The following is a 26,243-nucleotide window of genomic DNA, read 5'->3' on the forward strand; positions in this document are numbered from 1 at the left end:
GTGAGATTTCTTGGCTCCTGCAGCAGCCGCCAGCCCTGGGCGCATCACAGCTCTGCTTGGAGGCCCTGCTGTTGCCAGGACTCCCTCCTCACCTAGTGCTCAAAGGGCGACGAGGAGAGGATACAACCAGACTCTCTGACTGAGCTGATTTGTAAAAAAAAAAAAAAGTACTGACCGAGGAAGTAAAATCTCATTTATCCCTTTGGCAAATGACGCTGAATATTCATTGCAAGGACTGATGCTGAAGCTGAAGCTCCAATACTTTGACCACCTGATACAAAGAACTGACTCACTGGAAAAGACCATGATGCTGGGAAAGATTGAGGCAGGAGGAGGAAAGGGGTGACAGAGGATGAGATGGTTGGATGGCATCATCAACTCAATGGACATGAGTTTGAGCAAGCTCTGGGAGATAGTAAAGGACAGGGAAGCCTGGCATGCTGTGTTCATGGGGTCGCAAAGAGTCAAACACAACTGAGCAACTGAACAACTAACTGCATGTCACCAAACTCCATCTGTTCCATTTGGCTGTTCCTGAACTGCATCCTCTACAATAACCTGGTGAACATTTCCTGTAAAGTAACAATAAAGCATTTCCTGAGTTCTGTGAGTTATTCTAGCAATTGTGAAAATCTGAGGAAGGGGTGATGGGAACCCCCAAATTTATAGCCAGTGAGAAGTAGAGGAGACCCTTGGGACTTGAATTGAAATGGGGGCAGTCCTGTGAAACTGAGCTCTCTATCTGACACTCTCCGGGTAGACAAAATCTGAATTGAATTCATGTGTAGGCACCCAGCTGGTGGTGGAGGAGGGGAGAATCAACTGGTGTCAGAATTTACACATTTGGTGTTAGAAAAAAGATGTCACTGAGATGGACGTGTGAAGGCCACAGAGGCATCAAGAAACTCAAGGACCAAATGAATCCATTGACATTGACATTAGGAGCATGTATGGGGGTGAGTCCATAAAATGATGGGGTAAAAGCCAGAACTGGGAGAGCTACAGAGTTCATGGGGAAGGCAGATGTGGGGACAGGGATGGGAATAATGTAAATGGAGACCCAGGAGGGCCAGCACTGCCACCAGCGGGACTCACTTCACGCCATTCATTCCTCACCACTGTCCACCTATGACATGGTGTCCCCATTCTGTAAAGGGAGTCATGAGCCTCAGAAACACCAAGCAACTGTCTCAAAGCCCTGCAGTTGGCAAATGCTGAGGTTAGAATTCAAAAGCAAGTCAATCTGATTCTAAAACCAGTGCTTGTAACTAGCGGACAGTTGCCCCCTTGAGTTATGGGTGCTGAACCCGCATATATGGGGCCAACTGTAAGGGATTTGACCATCCATGGACTTTGATACCCTCGAAGGGTCCTGGAACAATCCCCCAAGGACACAGAGGGAAGACTCTGACTATACCTGTTGATACCCAAATGAATCTACAAATAAACTATTAGAATTATCGAGTTGAGCAAGCTTGTTGGAGGCAAAGACAACATACTACTTCTAAATACCAGCCAGAAAAAAATGTCTGAAATGTTACTGTTTACAATTACTTCAAAAATGCCAAAGTCAGTAAATAAATCCAACAAAAGATATGCAAGTCCTCTCTGCAGAAAATTATACATTATTAAAAAAACATGTTTCGGTTCAGTTCCGTTCAGTCGCTCAGTCATGTCCAGCTCTTTGCAACACCATGGACCACAGCACGCCAGGCCTCCCTGTCCATCACCAACACCCAGAGTTTACCCAAACTCATGTCCACAGAGTTGGTGATGCCATCCAACCACCTCATCCTCTGCTGTCCCCTTCTCCTCCTGCCTTCAATCTTTCCCACCATCAGGGTCTTTTCAAATGAGTCATTTCTTCACATCAGGTGGCCAAAGTATTGGAGTTTCAGTTTCAACATCAGTCCTTCCAATGAATATTCAGGCCTGATTTCCTTTAGGATGGACTGGTTGGATCTCCTTGCAGTCTAAGGGACTTTTAAGAGTCTTCTCCAACACCACAGTTCAAAAGCATCAATTCTTCGGCACTCAGCTTTCTTTTACACAACTACTGGAAAAACCATAGCCTTGACTAAACAGACCTTTCTTGACAAAGTAATGTCTCTGCTTTTTAATATGCTGTCTAGGTTGGTCATAACTTTCCTTCCAAGTAATTTCATGGCTGCAGTCACCATCTGCAGTGATTTTGGAGCCCAAAAAAATAAAGTCAGCCACTGTTTCCACTGTTTCCCCATCTATTTGCCAGGAAGTGATGAGACTGGATGCCATGATCTTAGTTTTCTGAATGTTGAGCTTTAAGCCAATTTTTTCACTCTCCTTTTCACTTTCATCAAGAGGCTCTTTAGTTCTTCTTCACTTTCTGCCATTAAGAGTGGTGTCATTTCCATATACGAGGTTATTGATATTTCTCCTGGCAAACTTGATTCCAGCTTTTGCTTCATCCAGCCCAGCGTTTCTCATGATGTACTCTGCATATAAGTTAAATAAGCAGGGTGACAATATACAGCCTTGACGTACTCTTTTTCCTATTTGGAACCAGTCTGTTGTTCCATGTCCAGTTCTAACTGTTGCTTCCTGACCTGCATACAGGTTTCTCAAGAGGCAGGTCAGGTGGTCTGGTATTCCCATCTCTTCAAGAATTTTCCACAGTCTATTGTGATCCACACAGTCAAAGGCTTTGGCATAGTCAATAAAGCAGAAATAGATGTTTTTCTGGAACTCTCTTGCTTTTTCAATGATCCAGCAGATGTTGGCAATTTGATATCTGGTTCCTCTGCCTTTTCTAAATCCAGCTTGAATATCTGGAAGTTCACAGTTCACCTACTATTAAAGCTTGGCTTGGAGAATTTTGAGCATTACTTTGCTAGTGTGTGAGATGAGTGCAATTGTGCAGTAGTATGAGTATCCTGTGGCATTGCCTTTCTTTGGGATAAGACTCAAAACTGACCTTTTCCAGTCCTGTGGCCACTGCTGAGTTTTCCAAATTTGCTGGCATATTGAGTGCAGCACTTTCACAGCATCATCTTTTAAGATTTGAAATAGCTCAACTGGAACTCCATCACCTCCACTAGCTTTATTCGTAGCGATGCTTCCTAAGGCCCACTTGACTTCACATTCCAGGATGTGTGGCTCTAAGTGAGTTGACTGATCACACCATCATGATTATCTGAGTCATGAAGATGTTTTTTGCACAGTTCTGTGTATTCTTGCCACCTCTTCTTAATATCATCTGCTTCTGTTAGCTCCATACCATTTCTGTCCTTTATTGAGCCCATCTTTGCATGAAATGTTCCCTTGGTATCTCTAATTTTCTTGAAGAGATCTCAAGACTTGAAGAGTCTTTCCCATTCTATTGTTTTTCTCTATTTCTTTGCATTGATCACTGAGGAAAGCTTTCTTATCTCTTCTTGCTATTCTTTGGAAATCTGCATTCAAATGGATATATCTTTCCTTTTCTCCTTTTCTTTTCACATCTCTTCTTTTCACAGCTATTTGTAAGGCCTCCTCAGACAGTCATTTAGCTTTTTTGCATTTCTTTTTCTTGGGGATGGTCTTGATTCCTGTCTCCTGTACAATGTCACGAACCTCCGTCCATATTTCATCAGGCACTCTATCAGATCTAATCCCTAAATCTCTTTCTCACTTCCACTGTATAATCATAAGGGATTTGATTTAGGTTGTACCTGAATGGTCTAGTGGTTTTCCATACTTTCTTCAATTTAAGTCTGAATTTGGCAATAAGGAGTTCACGATCTGAGCCACAGACAGCTCCCGGTCTTGTTTTTGCTGACTATATAGAGCTTCTCCATCTCTGGCTGCAAAGAATATAATCAATCTGATTTTGGTGTTGGTCATCTGGTGATGTCCATGTGTAGAGTCTTCTCTTGTGTTGTTGGAAGAGGGTGTTTGCTATGACCAGTGCATTCTCTTGGCAAAACTGTTAACTTTTGCCCTGCTTCATTCTGTACTCCCAAGGCCAAATTTGCTTGTTACTCCAGGTGTTTCTTGACTTCCTACTTTTGCATTCCAGTCCCCTATAATAAAAAGGACATCTTTTGGGGGTGTTAGTTTAGAAGTCTGAATAAATGGAGAGAAATGCCATGTTCACTGTAAAAATATCAGTTCTCCTACATTGAGCTGTAGATTCGATGTCACCTCAACTAAGATGAAAGAAACTCACAAGCTGATTGTAAAATGTATTAATGTAAAGGGGCTTCCCAGGTGGCACTAGTAGTAAAGAACCCACCTGTAAATGCAGGAGCCTCAAGAGACACAGGTTCAATCTCTCTGTTGGAAAGATCCCGTGGAGGAGGGCATGGCAATCAACTCCAGTATTTTTGTCTGGAGAATCCCATGGACAGAGGAGCCTGGCAGGTTACAGTCCATGGAGTCTCAAGGAGTCCACGACTGAAGCAACTCAGCAGAGCACATATTAATGTAAAATGTTTTAAGGATGTAAGGATGGCAGGTGCCAGAAAAGGGAGCAGAGAGTGTGGGCAGAAATAGACCAAAACTTGAAAGTGAAAAGAGAGATGGGAGACTGTGGAGACGAGTTGGGGGGACCATTACATCCCCCACTGTCAGCACAGCTGTAGGGCCACCGGTTGGAGGTGCATCTAGATATGGAGAGGGGATTCTCTTTAGCATCAGAGAGGAGACTTGGTTTGAAGAAATTGGAAAGAAGAAAAAAAGGATCAGATGTGGTGGAAAAACCAGTGGGCTAGAGAGTCAGAGAGGGTCAGGGTCTCAATGAGCAAGAGTGAAATGATGGTTCCAGGGTGGCTGAAGGACAATACAGGCTGAAGACATCCTGCAGGTGGCCCCTCTGAGAAGCCCTGGCTGACAGCCCATGGCTGTGATTAACTAATTGGCTTCTGTCTCTCTGCGACCGAAAGTCAAGAGTCTAAAAACCAGAACAAAGTCATTCTCTGGCATGTTCCTAAAAACTTTAAGAATTACAAAGGTGAAATAAACATTTGTTAGAAATAAACAATGAAAAGTGAAAACCGAAGTGGGCCAAGTATTTCCCAGGCTGCTGGCCTGACCTGCTGCACATTCCTGACGCCTAACCTAGACCAGACACTCGCTTGTAGCTGTTGTCCAGTCGCTCAGTCGAGTCTGACTCTGCGACCCCATGACTGCAGCACTTCAGGCCTCCCTGTCCTTCAGAATCTCCCAGAGCTTGCTCAAATTCATCATTGAGTCAGTGATGCCATCCAACCATCTCATCCTCTGTTGCTCCCTACTCCTCTTGCCGTCAATCTTTCCCAGCATCAGGGTCTTTTCCAATGAGTTGGATTTTCACATCAGGTGGCCAAAGTATTGGAGCTTCAGCCTCAGCATCAGTCCTTCCAAAGATTATTCAGGGTTGATTTCCTTTAGGATGGATTCGTTTGATCTCCTTGCAGTCCAAGGGACTCTCAGAAGTCTTCTCGAGAGCATCCCTCACAGCAACCTGGCAAACCTTTCCTTCCTTTTTGTTGATTTCTGGACATTTTCCCTGTAGCAACAGCCTCCGTGAGCTGTGGAAGCAACTTCCCATCTTCTCTCTGCAGTGGACTGCCCACCATGAGGTTTACCAGGTGCCATCAGACCTGACACTGACCCATCCGACTGGAAATGCCCTGTCATCAGCCCCCTCCTCAGAGCCTGACTTCCCGCACATCTGTCTGTCCCGTCACCAGAGACCTGGTGGCCTGAGGAAAACGGGGACTGGGAGAAGAAGGTCCTGAGGTCCTGGAGAAGAAGCAGGAGCCAGTAGCTGGTGGGAAAGTCAGAACTGGCACATGGACCGGCTGAGGTCTGGATAGTGAAGGGCCACGTCAGGAGCGGGCAAAGCAACAGGAGGTCAAGCAGGCAATGGAGTCAGAGCTCCCAGAGGGGCTGGGAACCCAATGCTCTACACTCGCCCAGAGCGCGAACACTGGGGTCAGAGGGCGCTGGGTTCCTGTCCAAGTTCTGTTGTTTGCCAGCTGTGTGACTCTGGGCAAATTACCAACCTCGTTTGGCCTCATTTTTCTCTAGTGAAGAGAGGATGGGGGTGCGGGTGGGGCGGGGGTGAGGGTAAGGGTGGTAGAAGAGTGAAGACCCAGGGCCAGGCAAGCCCTCAGGCGCGGGAGGCTAATACGTCTTTGTCCCGGGAGATGCTGAGCCTGTTAAAGGCAGAGACCAGCTCCCGGCCTGGGCATGGTGTTTGGCATCTTCTCTCTGCGTCCTTTGCTAGTCAGCACTCTCTGGGGACATTGACAGCATGGATGCTGGGGGTGTGAGCAATCTGGGCGCATGGCGACTGGCCCAGGACAGACCGCAGCAGTGCTGACGTCCACTGTCCACGCTCGGCCCCCTCCTCCCGCCCCGCCCACTGGCCTCACTCCTCGCCCCCATCACCAGCATTTTCCAAATGTCCCTCCCTCTCTGCTTCAAACATTCCCAAGTCTCCCCTCCTCTAGAAAATTCCTCCCTTGACCCCAGGCTTCCCTGACTTCTATTTTCCTCCTTTTTCTGCCAAAACTCCCCAGGGAGTGGCCTGTACCAGCTGCTACTCCTTCCTCACTCCCGCAGGCCCAGCTGCCTGGCGCCCATCCACCAAGCCCCACGGCCCCACTGACAGCCTGACAGGGAAGGACCGGGGGCATGGCCACGGAGGGGCTCGAGAGTGCAGGGGTTGGGCCCGTGTGTGCACACACACACATATACACAGATGCACACAGAAACACAAGCACAGACACAAACACACATAGGAACACAGATATACACAAATGCACATGAACATGTACACACAGGCACACACACAGAAATACAGACATGCGCACACAGACATACACAGACACACACAAGTACATAGAGGCAAGGGAAATGCACACACAGACACAAATACATATACACATGCACATGTGCCTACTCAGTCATGACCGAATCTTGTGACCCCATGGGCTATATAGTCCACCAGGCTCCTCTGTCCATGGAATTCTCCAGGCAAGAATACTGGAGCAGGTTGCCATTTCCTCTTCCACAGATCAATTTTCCCAACCCAGAGATCAAACTCACGTCTCCTGAGTCTCCCATATTGGTAGGTGGATTCTTTACCACTGAGCCACCTGGGAAGCCCCCAACACACACAAGCACATATACACACATGCCCACACAGACACAAAGACACACACACTAACCCATTCCAATACAGCAACCAAGGGCCCCCACTCTGACTAGGGGAGGAGAAGGGATCCCAAGGCTCCAGATCCCTCATGGCAGCACCAGGAGGGCAAAGGGAAGACACCGGAATGGCTGCCCTGCTTTCCAACCTGGGCCGTGTGGGCCTGACCATCCATTACTGGGGAGGAAGCATCCCTGTACCCTGCACAGGTCCCAGCTGGGAGCACTCAGAAGACACCCCTGAACTAACTCAACCAAAAAGGAAGGAGGGAAGTGCTGGTCGGAGGCCTGAAGGAAGACTGCGACCTTGGGACGCAGCGGGTGAAGCGGACAGGACCAGCTCCCTGACCCCAGGCTGGCCAGTGACCCTCTCCCAGACACGGGGCAGTCTGAACTGAACCCAGGACTCTGGCCCCCCATCCTTGCCCCTCCCTTCCTGCTTCTCCCACAGCAGCTCCTCACACGTCGAGCACATACAAAACCACAGCTGCTGGCACAGATGGTGGCCTCTGGGGTTCTGGGTTTGAGGCCAGCCCCCCCTCCCTCTTCCCCTTGCCCTTCCACACTGTGTCCACGCTGATCAGAACACTTACGGACTGCTATGTTTACGTACTCACCCTTTCTCCTCCTGTTCTTTATTATTCTTAAATAAGCAACTGGAATATTCATCACTTTTTCTAAAACCTGCTGTCTGTGTGGCTGTCACAACCTTCTCCCCTCCGGGTTCCTATAGTTCCTTAACCGTCAAGGCCGCCCCCAGTCCCGGGGTAGCATGTCCTGGGTGCTGAGCTCCTGGGGGGTGGGGAGGGAACGCGATAGGAGCCCCGTCCCCCACTCCTAGGGAGGAAACGGGTGTATTTCATGTTTGTTTTGGTTTCTTTGCCAAAGACTTGTTGCCCTGGCTGCCTTGTGGAGTCACCTGACCATTTTAAAAGACAGGCCTAAGTCCCTGCAAAGTTAATCCAGACCTCAGTACAGTTAGAGTCCAGGGGCAGACGGCAGGGAAGGAGGAAGACCGAGGCTTCCGACATCCAACAAAAGGGCTCCTGCTGCTGTGACAGGCTGGCCTTGCTCCACATTCATTCCTGACTGTTCTCTCTGGAATACCTGGTGCTCCAAGGCAAGACAGGACCCTAACCCCGAGTTACCTGAGAGGTTTCTGTGGTTCTCCATGCTACTTTCAGGAGCCTGGTGATTCTCCCTCCCGGGGCTTATTTTCACCCCCAAACGTCCCCGTGTCCTTGACCTTACTTCCCCGTTGGTCCTCTATTCGTGGCCGCCAGCCATCCTCTCTCCACTGCCCCAGGTGGTCCAGGAGCCTGCAGCCAAAGTAAATGGGCATTGTGATGTCAGCAGGTGGTATGGTCCCCACCCTGGGCAGAAGAGGCTCCTGCCCTCTTCCCTTCGTACCCCTGGAGCTCAGCCTGCTGCAGGGTGCTGTCCTCAAACCCCAGTGTGGGATCCCCCGACCCCTGGCCCAGCCGTAAATGCCCACTGGGTACTCGGCCTTAGCCCAGGTAGCAGGGGGATTCTCTGCCCCAGAGAGGCAAATACAAACCCCTATTCAGTGGTCACCTGGAAGGTCTATTGAGACCCAGATTGCCAGACCCCACCCCAGAGTTTTTGATTTATTAGATCTGGAATTCACCTGTCCATATTTCCGGACATTTGGGGGCTCTGAGAATCCTCCCTCTCTCCTGGTGGGTGTAGAGAGACGGGACTGTGAACACTTGTGTGACATTTGGGGGCTCTGAGAACATTCTGCCTTCTCCTGGGGAGTCTAGGGAAACTGTGGACACTTGTGTGCATAGGCCTGGGGTGGCGGCTGGTTTACAGTGTGGAAGGTAGGCAGGTGAGCACAGATTCACAAGAACCTCCAAAAAACCAGCCTGTGGCCTTCTGCAGCTTAAGGTGGCTCTTGGAGCCCCTCACAGGCCTAGCGCTGCAGATGACAGGGACCAGGTCCTTGGACCAATCAGCTAAGAAGCCTTTTGGGAGTGACCTCAGCCCCGCCACCTGCCAGCACACAGTGGGCCATGATGTTAGTCACACCATGTCTGTGTTGTTCATAGCGAGGCTGCAAGCCCCACGGAGAAAACCTACAGCCCAGTTCTCTTCCTCCCACTGGGCCTGCCTGGCCTCTGCTTGCCCCCTCCAGAGAGGTGCATTTTTCCCTCCTCTGTGGGTAGAAAATTCCCCGAGAGTCAGCACGCTGTGCCTCTGCACTCACCCACCCACTGCCGTCACCTCAAGAGGGACCCCTAAGGGAACGTGCAGGGCAAGCCATGGGCCTCCCGGTGCCCCAAGGCTTCCAGCGTCCCCCATGGGGGCAGGCAGCCTCATCCCTGGCTCCCCCATGACCGCCCTGCAGCACGTGCTCAGCCCCACCCTCCCTTCACTGGGTGCACAATGAGTTAGGACGACCAGGGTTTAAGCGCTGGCTCCGGGTATATGACCCCCATGCCAGGGACTGTCCTCAACTCACCAGGACCTCCCCGATCCACCATTCAAAATCTTCTCTACGTGCTAACAGGCAGGTTTCACTACTTCAATCCCCATTTTACAAGTGAACACAGTGAGGCACAGAGATGATAAGTGAGTTGTCCATGGACACACAGTCTATGAGAAGAATCAACTCCAGAACATACATAGATAAAGGCTACATGATAGTCATAAAAGACAGCATATGGTGATTCCATTTATATGAAACATCCAGAGTAGATAAATCCATTAAGACAGAAAGTAAAGTGGGGTTGTCCTGGGCAGGGGCTGGGCAGGATGGAGAAGTTAGGGACATGACAGCTAAAAACTATGGGGTTTCTTGTTAGGGTGATGAAAATGCCCCCAAAAAATTGACTGTGGAGATGGTTTCACAACTCTGCTAATTATACTGAGAAAAAAACCATTGAATTGTACAATTTAGATTGATGAATTCTATAGCATATGAATTGAATCTCAATAAAGCTATTTTAAAAAAAGAAGAAAACCACCTTCTGAGTTATCTTTCCAAGTATATGCCAAAGATTAGATAAGAAGGAGAATAGATGAAAGTTAGTTAATAAAAAAACAGGCAATGATAGATTAGCTAGCAAGCCACCTAGACAGACACCTAGATAGGTAGATGATAGACATGTTTCCTGGTTACGTTCTTCCTCATGTCCTACCTTTCGAGATCGTCAATGTAAAAAAATGGAAGGCCCATCAATAAATCATGAGAGTCGCTAAGTTGTTAAGAAGATAGCAAACAGCAGAGAGTGCATTAGACACCAAGCCACATACACACAGCGCTTTCAGACCAGTCCCGGCACCCCACATGGTCCGGGTAGACTGCCACTCTGTGCCTCAGAGCCCCCAGCTCGGAATCGTGTTATCAGGTCAGAGCACAAGACGGATTTTACCCAGTCAGCCCTCACTCTCAACTCAAGACAAAGTGCTGCGTGCAGTGCTCCAGACCCAGGCAAGCCCACAGGAATTTCTTTTCTCTTTGAAACACTACATGATTTATTTCACAAGAGATCCACATACCTAATTCCACCTCTTATTGTATGTAGTCACTCAGCCGTATCCGACTCTTTGCGACCCCATGGACTGTAGTTTCAGTAAACGAAATTCTCCAGGCAAGAATATTGGAGGGGGTAGCCATTCCCTTCACCAGGAGATCTACCTAACCCAGGGATCAAACCCTGGTCTCCCTCTTTGTGGGCAGAGTCTTTTGGTGACTATTAATAGAAGCTCCCGCTGCTCCCAGTTGAAACTCTGGCACTATAGAGGGTGCAGGTGGAGGGGACAGGAGGAGAGATGTGGAGGGAGCCGAGTCCACAGTGAGAGTCCTACAGCCCTGAGAACAAGGGACTGTGGCCAACCTGATCTCAGCCGTTGACCCTGAGTGACCTATCAACTACAGACACCCACCATCCAACAGCCCCCCACAGTCGAGCAGGAGGAGAGACTCAAAAGCCTCATGATGGGTTGGGGGCATGAAAGCAAAATCTTGCCCTGTAGAAACCAAGTGGAAATTTGGGGGGGTTGCATCCCTTTGAGCTGAGCCAGTGAGGCTCCAGAATGCTCCCCATTCCCAGCTCCATCAGGTGTGTTCATGCTGGGCCCTCCACCCAAAAAGTCCTCTTCTCTACGTGCAAAACCGCTCATTCTTTGAGGCTCACTTCACCTCTATGAGGCCTCTCATCCCACCAGGCAGAGCCCCTAACTCCCCCTTGGAGGTTCCCAATGTGCCGTGCATACATGTCTCACGGTAACAGCATCACTTCTTCACATGCATGTTTACCCCCAGTGGGTCAATGGCTTCTTCCTTTTTTTTTTTTTTTTTTTTTTTTTGCCATTATGTATTCATTGGTCTTAGAGAAGGAAATAGCAACCCATTCCGGTATTCTTGCCTGGAGAATTCCATGGACAGAGGAGCCTGGAGAGCTACAATCCATGGGGTCGCAAAGAGTCAGACACAATTGAGCGACTAACACACACACATATTCATTGGTATATTAGATCTGAGCAATTCCCTCCTAATAGTTACAGAAGTGTGTAAATAAAAATAAATTACACATAAACAAAAAAATATAAAGGAATGAAAGCAATATTGTAAATATCATCAAAGTGTGTACTACACAATAATATTTATCAGAGATGTTAATTTTGCCTTTATCTTTTTAATTAACTTTTATTGGAGTATAGTTGCTTCATAATGTTGCACAGGAAACTCTTCTCAATGCTCTGTGGTGACCTAAATGAGAAAGAAATCCAAAAAAGAAGGGGCATATGTGTACATATGGCTGACTCACTTTGCTATAAGGTAGAAATGGTCAATGGCTTCTTGAGGGCAGCAGCGGTGTTTTAGTTAGGGGCGGCATCTGCGCCATAAAGTACTGGCAATGTACCTGGCACACCTCCTGCTGTCCATTATTGAACTACTATTTCTTAGAACCCTGAAGAAGGAAATGACAACCCACTCCAGTATTCTTTCCTGGAAATCCCATGGACAGAGAAGCCTGGCAGGCTACATTCACAGGGTCACAAAGAGTCAGACATGACTAAGTGACTGAGCTCATTTTTTTGGAAATCCTATAATGAATTTAACATACTGCAATTGTATTGCACTGGGCTTTAAGTATATTGAAAAGCATTATCTTTTTTTAAAATTAATGTATTTATTTTAATTGGAGGCTAATTACTTTTCCAGTGGTCATGTATGGATGTGAGAGCTGGACTATAAAGAAAGCTGAGCACCAAAGAATTGATGCTTTTGAACTGTGGTGTTGGAGAAGACTCTTGAGAGTCCCTTGGACTGCAAAGAGATCCAACCAGTCCATCCTAAAGGAGATCAGTCCTGGGTGTTCATTGGAAGGACTGACATTGAAGCTAAAACTCCAATACTTTGGCCACCTGATGCGAAGAGAAGACTCATTGGAAAAGACCCTGATGCTGGGAAAGATTGAGGGCAGGAGGAGAAGGGGACGACAGAGGATGAGATGGTTGGATGGCATTACCGACTCAATGGACATGGGTTTGGGTGGACTCTGGGAGTTGGTGATGGACAGGGAGGCCTGGCGTGCTGCAGTTCATGGTGTCGCAAAGAGTCATCATGGTGTCGCAAAGAGTCAGACACGACTGAGCGACAGAACTGAACTGAACTGAACTGAATGACTTTACAATATTGTGGTGGCTTTTGCCATACATTGACATGAATCAGCCAGGGCTGTACATGTGTTCCCCCATCCTGAACCCCCTCTCACCCCACCGCATCCCATTCCTCTATGTTGTCCCAGTGCACTGGCTTTGAGTGCCCTGTTTCATGCATCAAATTTGGACTGGTCATCTATTTCACATATGGTAATATACATGTTTCAATGCTGTTCTCTTAAATCATCCCACCCTCGCCTTCTCCCACAGAGTCCAAAAGTCTGTTCTTTACAACCTTGTCTCTTTTGCTGTCTTGCATATAGGGTCGTTGTTACCATCTTTCTAAATTCCATATATATGCATTAATATACTGTACTGGTGTTTTTCTTTCTGACTTACTTTACTCTGTATAATAGGCTCCAGTTTCATCCACCTCATTAGAACTGACTCAAATGCATTCTTTTTAACAGCTGAGTAATATTCCACTGTGTATATGTACCACAGCTTTCTTATCCATTTGTCTTCCAATGGACATCTAGGTTGTTTCCATGTCCTAGATATTGTAAACAGTGCTGCGATGAACATTGGGGTACACGTGTCTCTTTCAAATCTGGTTTCCTCAGTATATATGCCCAGCAGTGGGATTGCTGGGTCGTATGGCAGTTCTATTTCCAGTTTTTTAAGGCGTCTCCACACTGTTCTCCATAGTGGCTGTACTAGTTTGCATTCCCACCAACAGCATAAGAGGGTTCCCTTTTATTCACACTCTCTCCAGCATTTATTGTTTGCAGATTTTTTGAAGACAGCCATTCTGACCGGCATGAGATGGTACCTCATTGTGGTTTTGATTTGCATCTCTCTGATAATGAGTGATGTTGAGCATCTTTTCTTGTGTTTGTTAGCTATCTGTATGTCTTCTTTGAAGAAATGTCTGTTCAGTTCTTTGGCCCATTTTTTGCTTGGGTTGTTTATTTTTCTGGTATTGAGCTGCATGCTACTGCTAAGTCACTTCAGTCATGTCTGACTCTGTGCGACCCCATAGATGGCAGCCCACCAGGCTCTTCTGTCCCTGGGATTCTCTAGGCAAGAACACTAGAGTGGGTTGCCATTTCCTGCTCCATGAGCTGCATGAGCTGCTTGTATATTTTTGAGATTAATTCTTTGTCAGTTGCTTTATTTGCTATTATTTTCTCCCATTCTGAAGCCTGTCTCTTCACCTTGCTTATAGTTTTCTTCATTGTGCAAAAGGTTTTAAGTTTAACTAGGTCCTATTTGTTTATTTTTGCTTTTATTTCCATTACTCTGGGAGGTGGGTCTTTTTTAAATACATTTTTTCATTTTTATTTCATTGGAGTTGCTTAAAACTAAAAAACATTGCTTTTTATTGCTTAAAGCTATAAAGCAAAGTGAATCAGTTATACATATACATATACATATATCCCCTTTTTATTGGATTTCATTCAGTTTAGGTCACCAGAGAGCACTGGGTAGAGTTCCTGTGCTATATAGTAGGTTCTCACTATTTTATACACAGTAGTGTATATGCATCAATCCCAATCTCCCAATTTATCCCACCCCCTCTTTCCCCCTTGGTATTCATATGTTGGTTCCTATGTGTCTTTATTTCTGTTTTGCAAATACGATCATCTATACCATTTTTCTAGGTTCCACATATATGCATTAATGTACAATATTTGTTTTTCTCTTTCTGACCGACTTCACCCTGTATGTATGTGCGTGTTTGTGTTTGTCACTTCAATCATATTCACCTCTTTGCAACCCTGTGGACTGTAGCCCAGAAGGCTCTTCTGTCCATGGAATTCTCCAGGCAAGAATACTGGAGTGAGTTGCCATGCCCTCCCCCAGGGGATCTTCACCCAGGGATCAAACCCGCATCTCTTAAGTCTCCTGCACCGGCAGGTTCCTTATCACTAGCGCCACCTGGAAGGCACTCTGTATAAGGACTTTATTTTCTAGGATGATTTCCTGTTTAAAGACACTGGCGGTACAAATTTCCCATACACCCCCAGCCCCCACATATGCATAGCTTCCCTATAATCAGCATCACCCTCCAGAGTGAGACATCCTTCACCCAGGATGAATCTACACTGAGACATCAGAATCCCCAAAGTCCATAGTTGACCTTAAGGTTCATTCTTGAAACTGCACATTCCTTGGGTTTGGACAAATGTATAGAGGACCTGTGTCCATCATTATAGTATCATACAGAATATTTTCACTGCCCTAAAAATCCTCTATATATTCACCTCACTCCCCAAGCCCTTGGAAACCTCTGATCTTTTCATTGTATCCATAATTTTGCCTTTTCCAGAGTGTCCTACAGTTGCAATCATACAGTATAAAGCCTTTTCATGATGGCTTCTTTCACTTAGTTATAGGCACTTAACATTCCTCTGTATCCTTTCACAACTTGATAGATCATTTCTTGTTAGCACTGAATAGTATTCCATTGTCTGGATGGACCACAGTGTTCCCGTCCATCTACTGAAGGACATCTTGGTTGCTTTCAGGTTTTGGCAATTATGAATAAAGGTGCTGTAAATGACTGTGTGCAGCTTTTTATGTGAATGAAGATCTAAGTTCATTGGGATAAATACCAAGGAGCACAATTGCTGGAGGATAAGATGGTTGGATGGTGTCACTGACTCAATGGACATGAGTCTGAGCAAACTGGGAGTTGGTGATAGACAGGGAAGCCTGGTGTGCTGTAGTCCATGGGGTCGCAAAGAATCAGACACAATTTAGCAACTGAACAGCAACGACACAGCAAAAGTGTTCCATTCTGTAAGAAACTACCAAATGTCTTCCAAAGAGGCTGCACCACTTTGCATCCCCACCAGCAACCAATGAAAGTTCCCTTGGCTCCACATCTTCTCCAGCCCCTGCTGTTGTCTGTGTTCTGGATTTCGGCCATTCTAATAAGTGTGTGTTTTAATTCACAATTCCCCCAATGACATACCATGCAGAGCATAAAATCTTTACTTTTTCCACATAAACATGAAAACTCTCACAAAGAATCTAGAAACTTGCTTTCTCATTTCTGCTTTTTATAAGTCCAGGAACCTGGAAGTGGCCTGTGGCTCTTCTGACCTCCAATGGACCTTGTGCCCACATCTAAGTCCATGCAGAAGATATTCAGGAAATAAATGCTGATCATTGGCTACTTTATTGCAAACTTCCGTGAGATGGACCAACACCAGAAGGTGGTAGTTTTTCATAGGAAGACAAACTTGATATTACTGATTTGCCTCATGGAACTTGATTTGCTTCATGAAACATTAAGTGTGTAAAGCTCTCAGCTGCAAGAGATGAGCTAAGGGCTGAATCTTGTCCCTCCCCACCTCCCCCCAGAAAATGTTGAAGTTTTAAGCCCTAGTACCAGTGTATGTGACATCATTTGCAAACACAGTCTTTACAGAGGTAATCAAGCTAGAATTAGGTCATTAGGGTGGGCCCAAATCCAAAATGCCTGGATTTCTAAGCCAACCAGTTTGAGGCACTTTGTTGTGACAACTCTAGAAAACTAATACAGATGGACACTAGCGGAAGCAGAAAGAGCAATGTCATCAGAACTCAGTGATTCTCAGTTTCTCTAAGCTCTGCCATCCTCAGTCTGGGCTCCACTCCCAGGCAAGCGGTCACTATATGGTGGCCCCAACAGTGAAAGCCTTTGAAAGCCTTCCCATTTCATGTCCTCTGGGAGGAGAGCTTCTCCTCCCAGGAAATTGAACAGTAGACCCGGGATCCAGTCTTAGCAGCTTGAGTCTTAGGGGTAAGATTAGCCTTCTCCCTTGGGACTTTTCTAGTGGCCCAGTTATTAAGTACCTGAGCTTAAGAACCCACAAGAGGCATAGGTTCAATCCCTGGTTAGGGAACTAAGATCCCACATGACATGTGGTTCAGCCAACAACAACAACAAAAAGATTAGTCTCTTTCCACACCCTAGAGTCTGAAAGTGAGAGGATTTTTCCTCATGGAAAACTAGGGTTCTCATCCCAAGTGACAGTGGGTGGTGGGCATAGATGCTGAGTACTAGACAGGTAAAAAATAGGAAGGTGTCTAGAGCATATTTTTTTTTAATTTATTTTTGGCTACATCAGGTCTTAGTTGCAGCACTTGGGTTCTTCATTGCAGTGTGCTGGCTTCTCTCTAGCTCTGGCGTGTGGGCTTAGTTGCCCTGCAGCATGTGGGATCTTAGTTCCACAACATGGGATCGAACCCAGGGCCCCTGTATCACAAGGTGGATTCTTAACCACTGGACACCAGAGAGGTCCCTGGAGCACAGAGTAACATGCGTCCATTCAGTCAACAAGTCTTTCTTGAGTGCAAGGCATTATTCTAGGTCCTTAAGGTATGTCAGTGAGCAAAGTGGACAAAGATCCTGGCCCTCCTGGAGCTTACACTCTCGTAAGAGGGAGACTAAGTCATCAAAGGCCAAGGAAGTCACTGTGGCAAATTCGGAGCCAGTCATCCATCCTGTGGGCTCTGAGTGTTTGCTGAATGAATAACTAAAGGGAAATGAGGACAAGTGACTCTGCCAAGTGAATGCTGGCTATGTCTGAAGGCCCACGGAGACGGGATTATAGGGTTCCCACGTGCTAAGTGGGAGGGGACTTCTGTCCACAAATAGGCAGGTCAGGGATGAAAATGCTTAACTTCACCCAAACTGGAGAACCCAATACCTGGTGCTGTGACATTCTGTGACAGACACATGGAAACATGATGAACATGAACACACACACAATGAAAAGCCGTGTTACAATGGTCCTTTTACGGAGTGAAAACAGGATGCCTCTGAAACACTATTTTTCTGTTCTTTCGGGGAACCCTTGCCAGGCCTCCCCAGTGTGAAGAGAACTGTGCTTCTAAGGGGAAAAAAGAAGAGCATGAAGTCACCCTGTTTTGCAATCGGGGTTCTTCAACAGCCAAACGTGTTTAAATCCAAACACTCCCTCCCTAATGAGATCACGGAGGGAGTGAGAACTGGCAGCTGGGTCAGTGAGCTTTCAGAAAAAGCAGAACTCTAAAATAACGGCCCCACCAGACGCAGCTCCTGCTGAAACGCTGAACCACTGAAGCAGGTCCTGCTCCCAGAGAGAAGGACACAGTCTCTTTGTTTGCTTTAAGCCAAGGGCAAATGGTACCACTGGCGACAGCTTTAGTGGAATCCACCACCTTTCAAACCGTCTGTGGCACTTTACTCATTTATGTATTTGCTCACCAACAGCTTTTTCTGAGCACTGTGTTCCAGCATGATGAGCAAAAACAGACCCAGTCAACTCCCACAGAGCTTACAACCTACCCTGACTTACAGTTTGTACAGCCTATAGACTCACACCAACCCATCACAAGGAAACATACAATCTCAAGTTGCATGGGGCATAAATGTGGAGATGTGACCCAATCAAAGGCATCGGAGAAGATGGCTCTGAAGAAGTGATAACTCAGCTGAAAAGCAAAGGATGGAGTGGAAGATCCATGATGACGAGAAAGAAGAAGCAGTCATTCCAGGAAAAGGAACAAAATGTCCAAAGTTAGTAGTGAAAACGAGGGGCCCTCAGTCTGCCTGAGATACACATGAGGGTGTGGGGGTAAATGAACTGGAAAAGCAGGGAAGAGCGGACGTTGGAGAGAAGCCACATGAAGAAGCTTTGTCTCCCTCCTAAGAGCGACAGGAGGGCGTCAAAGAGGGACTCATGCTCAGATCTGTGTTTTGATGCAGTGATGGATGCAAAAAGGGAAAGACTGCAGGGGGTCAAGATGGAAGCAGGCAGAACTTGAAGAGGCTCTCGAAGTTTTTTACAATGAATATGCATTACGTATGCAATCAGGAGAAATGTTATATGAAGGGGGAAAGAATCCTGCCACTGCCTTCCACGGTTCATAGGATGAAACCTCCAGCTCCTCAGGAGATCCTGGTTTTTCTAAAAGGCCAGCCCCCCCTCCCCTCCCCCACTTGAGGCTGCGATGTGCCTTCATGGCTCTGGTTCCCCGAGATAAAAGTAGATGTTTTCTGGGACTTCCCTGGTGGTCCAGTGGTTAAGAATCCACCTTGCAATACAGGGGATGTGGATTTAATCCTAGTCAGGGAACTAAGATCCCACATGCCTCGGAGCAACTAAGCCTGTGCACCAAAACCAGAGAGTCTGTGAGCCTCAATGCAAGATCCCGCATGACATAACGAAGATCCCAAGTGCTGCAAATAAGATTCAATCCAGCTAAATAATTAAGAAAAAAAAAAAAAAGAAACTAAGAAGTCTGAACATGGAAGAATTGATGCCTTTGAACAGTGGTGCTGGAGAAGACTCTTGAGAGTCCCTTGGACTGCAAGGAGATCAAACCAGTCAATCCTAAAGGAAATTAACCTGTTGCTGAAGCTCCAAAACTTTGGCCACCTGATGTGAAGAACCGACTCATTGGAAAAGACCCTGATGCTGGGAAAGATTGAAGGCAGGAGGAGTGACAGAGGATGAGATGGTTAGATGGCATCATCGACTCAATGGACATGTGTTTGAGCAAACTCCAGGGGATAGTGAAGGACAGGGAAGCCTGGAGTGCTGCAATCCATGGGGTCGCAAAGAGTCAAACACAACCTAGTGACTGAACAAAGACCACAGTTATACAAAGTTTGAATAAACTAAAACAACCAAGAATTCTTTTTTAAAAAAGTAAATGTTTTCTGAAACAATAAAGGGAGGCTCCTTTGCTTATAAACAGTTAAACAGGTCGTGTCTCCTTTCATTTGTTTTGTTAAGAGGCTTCCATTCACTTCCGTGTGTGGTGGAACTTGCCACCACGTGCCCCTTCGGTGGGGGGAGGGGAGGTGGTAGCTGGCCTCCAAGGATGAGTTCCAAGGAACAAGCCTTAGAGGCACCACCCCAGGTGAGGCAAGCAGGGCTCCTGCCATCCAGAAGCATCTCATGGTCTCTCAGGAGGATGCTGTGGGAACCCTGATGACGGTACAGAACTGTCTCATGCTCCATGGTCTCCACTACCATCAATAAGAAAACTCAGATGGGATTTTCTTCCCCCTCTCTCTAGCCCCTTCCAGGATGGACTTTGAGGAGGGGTGCAGTCATCCTCTACCTGGTAGGACACAAGTGGTCGGCTCTGAGAGCTGGGCTATGACTTGCACCCTATACTGCCTTCCTCTGGCAAACCACATCCAGGAGACTAATTCTCAACATGTGTGGTCCTCTCATCCCTTTAGCACCATTTCTCCATCCAGGCTTCCTGTCCTGATTTGAGTCTGGAAGCTAATGGTCGCTATAGCAATGACTCTGTCCCTCCTGCAGCCAGGAGCTCATGGGCAAGTGAGTCAGCTCTTCCCGGACTTCCAGCAGCCTCCGAGCAGAGGGAGGAGGACAGGGAAGCAGAAACAGAAATCCTGGGGAGACAGTCACCAAGCCTCGTCATGGGGGCGCTCCTAGCATAGCCCGGCTTTGCCTCCTTTCCCTGATGTTGACCTGGCTGGGGGAGGAGGTGACGCCACTTGGTGATGTCGTGGGTGAGGAAGGCACAGATGTCCTTGCTGGCAGCGATAAGCGGCTTCTCAGGAAGCCTGAGTCACCTTGGGCAGAGTGTCTCTGGAAGCAGGGGCACGGCCAAGCTTGTGTAGCCTGGGCTTCCTCCCAGCCTGGGGGCCCTGGAAGGCAGCATTTCCTGTTGGTATCCCTTGACCTGGGCAGCCACCACCCCTGAGAAGTTTCCAGCCACCCTCACCCTGGCACTGTGAACCTGGTGCTCTGAGGTCTTTTTCCCTCTGCTCATCTTGCGTTTGTTTCCTCTGGAACGTTCCAGGTCCCCTGGAGTGCTCCTTGTCAGGAATCTGAACATTCCAAAAGTGGGGAGCGGTTTCAGGGTATTCATCTCTGTATGGGATTTCCCGATGAGGAAGCAGAGAACTGAATCTGCAAAACCTTATTTCCTCATTTACCTAATTGGGAGTGAGGGGCAGGATGGGACAATCTGGGGACTTTTAGCAGTGGGGTGATACTAAGACTCTTACGCCTCCAGCAAATGATTCGCTACCTGCTGGCTGGTAGCTGCTGTTCCATCACTGAATGGAAAAGAAATACTTGAAGCTATTTTCCTTCATGGGTTCTTTTTATTTTATTTACTTGGCTGGGGTCTTAGTTGTAGTGCTCACAGGCTCAGTAGCTGTGGCGTGCAGGCCTAGTTGCCCCAAGGCATGTGGGATCTTAGCTCTCCAACCAGGGATTGAATCCAAGTCCCCTGCATTGCAAGGCAGACAGACGCTTTACCACTGGACCACCAGGGGAGTCCCTCCTTCATGATCTCTGATGGAAGCAGGAGTAACTAAATTCCACAAAGGCACTGGTTCCTTGCCCCTCCGTGGATGGAGGAAGCCCTGGGGAACACTGGGGAAGGAAGGAAGCTCAGAAAGAAGAGTCTGCTTCATGCATTTCTTAGGATATGGCCCAAGGAAACGGACTTTCAGAAATTAGGACATAAGGGAATGTGTGTGAGAGCAAAAAAAGTCACTGAAGGTCAACTAACCCACCCTGAATTTTCCAAGTAGGAGACCATGACATCAGTCTTAGGAAAGTTCCCAAAGCCAGGAATAGTACCCAGAACCTCAGCTCAGCAGCTCAGGACTCTGGGCCAACATTCAACCTGCCAGGTGGCCGTTTCCACAGTTGTCCAGTGAGGGTGACAGCAGGATTGTGGGGGTAAATAAGACACGACATGCCACATCTGGCTAGTATCAGCAGGCAATGAACTCTGGCAGGATAACAGCCACAATAGCAATAGTAATAACGTCACCCAGCTCTCCTGACAAGTTCTCCCTCCAGAAGCATCCTCCTACCTGCCCTTCTGATCCTTCAGGAAGTTTTTTTTTTAATGGAGGTAATATGAAACTGAAGCTGAAACTCCAACACTTTGGCCACGTGATGCGAAGAACTGACTCATTGGAAAAGACCCTGATGCTGGGAAAGATGGAAGGCAGGAGAAGGGACGACAGAGGATGAGATGGTTCGATGGCATCACTGACTCAATGGACATGAGTTTGAGAAAGCTCTGGGAGTTGGTGATGGACAGGGAAGCCTGGCGTGCTGCAGTCCATAGGGTCGCGAAGAGTCAGACACGACTGGGCAACTGAACTGAACTGAGTATGAAATTGTTCTTGGGACTTTACTGGTGGTCAGCGGAGAAGGCAATGGCACCCCACTTCAGTACTCTTGCCTGGAAAATCCCATGGATGGAAGAGCCTGATGGGCTGCAGTCCATGGGGTCGCTAAGAATCGGACAGGACTGAGCAACTTCACTTTCACTTTTCACTTTCACGCACTGGAGAAGGAAATGGCAACCCACTCTAGTGTTCTTGCCTGGAGAATCCCAGGGACAGGGGAGCCTGGTGGGCTCCCGTCTATGGGATCACACAGAGTTGGACACGACTGAAGCAACTCAGCAGCAGCAGCAGCAGCAGTGTCTAAGACTCCTCACTCCCAATGCAGGGGAACCAGGTTCTATTCCTGGTCAGGGACCTAGATCCCATGTGCTAAGACCCAGAACAGCCAAACAAATAAATAATTGTTCTTAAATGAACCTAACTTCATTTTTTCACATCCCCCACCCAAGTCTGGTCATGGCAGAAAAGCAGGGAGGCTGCTTGTGGAGAAGACAGCCTGGTGCCTCCAGGGCCCCAGGAGCAGGGCATGGGGTCCAGAGCCCATCCTGGGTGGCGGTGGAGCCACTGCTGGGGCCAGCCACTGCTGCTGAGCTGTCCTGTAGCCCAGAGTGCTGGTCTTTGTCAAAAGCAGGGATTTGTGCTGGGAAAACCCCCGGGGCCTGGCATTGTGGAGCTGTCCAACTGCATTTCAGCCCTGGGCTTCACCCTCTGCTGAAACCGATCTCCTGTCACCACACATCCAGAGCAGAAACAACAGCCTCACCCTTTTCTGCCAAGAGTTTTGTGTTATCTGGGGTGGGGTGGAGTCGGGGGGCGGTGCTCATGCCCACAGGTCCTGCTGTCCTGCCCAGAGAAGGACCGCTGGGCATCTGGAGTCTTTCTCCCTCTACCAGCCTCTGAAGGAATGCTGCTGATTCACGCTCAGTCTTCCCTAAATAGGGCTGAAATCCACCTGTGCCCGGAAGCACCTGGCAGGAACCTGAAGGTGGGAATGCCGATGCTGCTCTTCTGGGAAAACTCTGATGCAAACCTCCTTCACTGCATGTCACACGTCTGACAGGTGACTCTAACATAAAGGTGTGCTCCTAGTCAATGTTACAACCAAAATCACTGCAGGGAAGTCTGAGGACAAGTCACACCACAGCACCAGGTCACCTGTCCTGGCTATCTCTCACCTGGCAAGGTGTGGTGTACCTCAACCAACATTTTCTCATTATTTGCAGGTTATTTCTCATAATGCTTAGGTTTCCTTTCTATTGCGGTTTACAATTGTCTTGTGCAATAGTCCCAAAGTACAAAATGGATCAAGGGTCCAAAAGCAATTCATGGTGGGATAAAGGCAGGACTGAAAGCAGAGCACAGAGTATACTCAGAATAATGTAATAGGAACATGGACCACATCTCAGTATAACATCATACTCATGCATCATAAGCAGGACCTCAGTGAGAATACAGATGGAGAGTCTATAAGCACTGTGACCAGTAAATCTGCAAATTCACTAATTCCCAACAGATTGCAAAAAAAAAAAAGAAAAATGCATGAATAGAAATTAATCTCATAATTGAATGCATTGGGACAATGATTCAGCCAATCTCCAGCAGACTGGCAGTGAAAAACACTCTATTAAATCACTTCCAAGTAAATCAATTAATTTTTTGTAGAAAAAAATGTGAAATCATGTTTCCCAAAAAAAACACAAACTTATTTCACTCATGGTAGAGACCCAAAACACACAGACATCATTCTGAGTGATACTAGAGTAGCAAAAAACAGTCTTGGCACTACTTCAAAGATGCTGAGGGAAGGGGACAAGGACGACTAGAAGATAATGACAGATGTTGGGCCTGGAATAAAAGCATGCTTTTATCAATAAATTCCTTTATCGGATGATCCTACTGGACACAAAAATGTCAGTGATTATGTGTAAGAGCAACTACTGCTGAGTGTGACAGCAGATACTTCCATCTGGGATTTGTCTAAACTGGTGGTTCTCAACTGGGGGTCAGTTTTGCACACCTCCCCCTCCCCAGGGGAACATTTGGCAATATCTGGAAATATTTTGAGTTGTTATCGCTGGAGAGGGGAGAAGGAGTGCTACTGTCATCTACATGTAGAAACCAGGGATGCTGCTAAAATCCTAGGATGCAAAGATGGTCCCCACGACAAAGAACTATCTGCCCCAATGTCAGTAGTGCAGATAATTGAGAAGCTGTAGTCTAAACCCCTAATATGCAGAGAGGAGGGTCAGCTATGTGGGCAGATGGAGAGAGCGGAGGAGACAGGAGATGATGGGTGGGAAGAGGGAGGGGGTGGGGGGAGGGGAAAGGGGGGGTACAGGAAGAGCTCAAAGACTCTTGGTTCTGTCTTTTCTTGCAAATCTATCCTCCAGACAGAGTGGTGTTTTTGCTAAGACGATTCTGTCCTGAGCCACAAGGCTCCGCTGCAGGGGCAGCCTCTGCTGGGTGAGCCGGCCAGCGTCCTCCCACCGTGACTCAGTAATGGACATAAAATCATGAGTGTGGTCACCTTGTGGCCACTGAGAGCTCACCTTTCCAGCACGTCTTGTGAGAAAATGAGCCCAAGTACAAGGTCCTCCTTGTGCATCCTGCAGAATGAAGGCACTCGGGGAGGAAGCACTTTCCTGAGGTTTTGAAAGGAGTTTTTGCTGTTCTGTCACTAACTCGTGTCCCAGTCTGCGACCCCATGGACTGCAGCACACCAGGCTTTCCCGTCCTTCACTGTCTCCCGGAGTTTGCCCAAACTCACATCCATTGAGTCTGTGATGCCATCCAACCATCTCACCCTCTGTCATCCCCTTCTCCTCCTTCCCTGTCTTTCCCAGCATCAAGGTCTTTTCCAATGACCAGGACTTGAGCATCTTCTAGTAACAGAAGGATGGTGCCGGAGGCTGCTCGAGCATTTCTGTGGGGGTTTTCTCAGTGTCCCTCCCTGGTCATCACTGATCCATCCCCAATGACTCATTTTAACTTGGCACTCACTGTGACCACTGGATCCTTTTCTTCTGTCCTCTATTCTGCTTGGAGTTCATTCTGACCACTTGGAGATTATTTAATTCCACAGACATAAAGCCTTCCTCCCCAGTCTTGGGCTGACTTTGGTGACCTATTAACAGTAGTTCCTATTTCATTCAGCGTGTCACCTGGGGACATCACATTTGTGTGCAATAGGCCCCTGATCCGAAGCCTTGCACCACTTCCTCGGGGAGCTTCTGGGGATGGGGGTCAGAGAAGAGTCTCACAAGAAGCCAGGTTGGCCCAGCCTGGGGCTCTGCTCAGAGTTCTGAACACCCTTTCACATGCCTTCGCCAAAACATAGCCTTCAGGTGCAGGGAGGGAACCTTGAGGCCGTCCACTTAAGTGAGCAGTCAGCTGCAGGGGGCTTAAGCTGGAAACCAGGTGGTTTAGGTGAGAAAGGATGCAATGACCTGATTCAGGGGGTCGCAGCCTCCTGAGAGCAAGTGCAACCCCTCAGCAGGCAGGATTTTAGATGGAGCTCCTGTCCACCTTAGCCAGGAAGGCGTCTCTGATCCCCGAGAGTGGGAGAGAGAACCAGACCTCACTGCCACCATGTCCATCCTCCTGGGACCCCCACCCCCAACCCATCACCACTGGCCAGTGGATCACACAGCCTGTTAGCTGCTGAGCAGTAACCACTTAGCACCATCAGGGCTCAGAAAACAATAAAGGGGGAAAGCAACTGGGAGGAGGGGTGACTGAGGGACAGGGATCATTTCTAGAACTGGACCCCTCAGCCGTACCCATTAGTCACCCTTAGACACGAGGGTACGTCCGGCAGGGGAGGAAGGTGGCTGGCCTCCACCCTTCCCTCTGGGTCCCGGCCTGGGAGGGTCAGCTGTGCCGGGAAGAGGGGGGCTGGCAGGCCCAGCGCTCTGGGACCCTGTCTTGTCATCCTTTGTTTGGAACCCTCTGGCTCACCGCTTCCTTCCTCCGGCCGTGCACCCGTGCGTGCCCCCTGTCCATCCCGAGCGGACGTGCGGGGGACGGGTGGGGGGCGCCGCTGGACGGCCCAGCGAGGGCAGGGACACGCCCTTCCCTCCACTACGCCCGGCTGGTCCGCATCTTCTCGGCCGTCTTCCCCTCCCCAGCGTCTCCGGCCGTGTCACTCTCTCTCTTTCTCTCTCCTGAGGAGATGAGAGGCAGAGCTGGGGCGTCGGCAATGCGGTCCAGATTGCTGGAAGAGTCCCGGGCGCAGCCTCCGCAGCCGGGTCTTCTGGCCTCCCCCGGCCCCACGCCG

At 48.1% G+C, this 26,243-nt stretch overlaps 1 protein-coding gene across 2 annotated transcripts in view; it reads right to left on the reverse strand.

Moving 5' to 3' along the window:
• The window catches only part of CDRT4 (CMT1A duplicated region transcript 4), a 44,862-nt gene extending 18,905 nt beyond the window's left edge, over window positions 1-25,957 (reverse strand). Inside the window, exon 1 of one of the 2 annotated variants that reach the window (XM_061141087.1) lies at window positions 25,925-25,957. The gene's annotated coding sequence lies outside the window, so the exon portion shown is untranslated. Of the gene's footprint in view, window positions 1-24,516; window positions 24,606-25,924 lie in introns of those variants that run through there. The other variant, XM_061141088.1, reaches the window with a different exon arrangement.
• Between the last annotated feature and the right edge of the window lie 286 nt (window positions 25,958-26,243).

The sequence above is a fragment of the Dama dama genome, chromosome 5 (genome assembly GCF_033118175.1).
Source record: "Dama dama isolate Ldn47 chromosome 5, ASM3311817v1, whole genome shotgun sequence".
Classification (NCBI taxonomy): domain Eukaryota; kingdom Metazoa; phylum Chordata; class Mammalia; order Artiodactyla; family Cervidae; genus Dama; species Dama dama.